The 1,729-nt window shown below is 43.7% G+C and overlaps 1 long non-coding RNA gene across 1 annotated transcript; it reads right to left on the reverse strand.

Annotated features, from left to right (window-relative positions):
• Window positions 1-900: 900 nt before the first annotated feature.
• Window positions 901-1,293, reverse strand: LOC128782882 (uncharacterized). Its single transcript, XR_008428912.1, has 2 exons — window positions 1,227-1,293; window positions 901-1,093 (listed from the first exon to the last, which is right to left on the reverse strand). It is a non-coding gene; the product is annotated as an uncharacterized LOC128782882 (long non-coding RNA).
• Window positions 1,294-1,729: the final 436 nt, after the last annotated feature.

Here is a 1,729-nt window from a genome sequence, read left to right on the forward strand (position 1 = left end):
TGTTTGCAATAACAAGCTATCATCGTTTTTCTACAACTCCCTAAAAGTCTCACAAGTCCATTGTGAGAAAACTTATCTTGTTATCTCACTCTCTGACCAGGCTGTCACATCCACAATGTTCATCCCTTATATGCACAGGCAATATTTTTTTGACAGTAATCAAATTTGCCTTTATATGTTGGTATGATATGACAGGTGTCTGATAGGAAAAATCACATCCTTTGATTTTGACAAAGTTACAAATTGTCGTGGGGACAGGACATTTTCATGCTCATTATCCCAATCGTGGTTTCTGTTCCCTGTCCTCAGTTTGTTTTGTCTTCCTTCCCCCCCCCGGGCTTGCTGCTGGGCTTGCTTGCTGCTTTTGCTTGCTGCTGGCTGCCTGCTTTGCTGGCTCTGTTTTCCTCTCTTTTTTTTCTCTGCTTTTCGCTTGCTTGCTTTTTTACCATTTTTTTTCCTTTTCCCCGGTTTCCGTTGTTCCCTTTCCCCCCCCCCCCCCGCCCCGAAGACATCGGACCTACTCCGGGCAGGAGCTCCCCCGGGGTCTGCGAAAGAAGCTTCGTACCCTCTGCGGCGAAGAGAGATACAGCTCAGCCCCTTGGACTGGTGAAAACATCTGTGGTCATCTTGGGCTATTTCTCTTGTGCTGGGGAGTGTTTTTTGTTGTTCCTTAATAAACAAGTTTTTTCCACTTCCCCTCTGAAGGAATTCCTCCCGAACCCGGTGGTGGGGGGAAGTTGCGGAGGGTTTGGTTTCCTATAAGGGGCTCCTTTGGAGATGTTTTCCCCTAATTTGTCCTAAACCAGGACACAAATGCACAAGTTAAACTGAGTTTCATTCACAGTGATTTCATCTACCATTTGTTCTGGTTTGAAAGCAAAACCAGTGAGAGACTCCAAGTCAGAAATACAATTTATTGGGAAAAGGGAAAACAAAAGACAAAAATACACACAATGATACAAAAGGAAGACCACTGGCAAAGTCAGAATACAACCTGACACCCGCTTTGGCCAGCGTGCTGGTAGCAGTCCAAATTGGAGTGGCTGCAGTCCTCTTGGAGTGGCAGATGTGGTTGCTGTGTCTTCTTGGAAACCTGTGGAAAGGCTGCCTTTCTGTCTAGAAATTCCTGGATTTATCCAGGTGGGAATGCCTAGCTTCTCCCCCTGGGCGGAGCATCTCACAATGGGCTGATGTTATTTTGAGTCACAAGGTGTGTTCTTAATCACCTGTTAAACAGAACTGGCTCTTGGAGAGTGTTATCTCTGAGTCATGAGGCGAGACATTGATGGGCCTATTAATAGGAGATAAGGAAAACTGTCCAGATGCAACTGCTACTCGGATGGTAATAGGAAACATCTTGGTGCTCAGTCTTGGACACCATTATAGTGGGGCATGCTGTTCTGAGGCAGATACAACCTTGTCTTGTATACACAAGCAAGGTTGTCTGGTTAATGGGATGCATTTCAAAGTGATAAATACTTTGCTCTGTATCCAGAGTCTAAATTCAGAGCAGTTAGTTAAGCATTTGTCACAGTATTTAGGATTCTTAATGAAATTCATTAAATCTATCTTGGACAAACACATATTCATATCCCTAAACATTTCTTCCTTCTCACAAAGTTGCATTTGTAATTTTTAGCATTTGACCAAGAGACTTACAGGAGTCGAAATCATCGGCTTTCCTTTGACACTTATATACTAGTTACATTATATGTAAGTGGTGCTGCAT

The sequence above is a fragment of the Vidua chalybeata genome (genome assembly GCF_026979565.1).
Source record: "Vidua chalybeata isolate OUT-0048 chromosome W unlocalized genomic scaffold, bVidCha1 merged haplotype SUPER_W_unloc_2, whole genome shotgun sequence".
Lineage (NCBI taxonomy): Eukaryota > Metazoa > Chordata > Aves > Passeriformes > Viduidae > Vidua > Vidua chalybeata.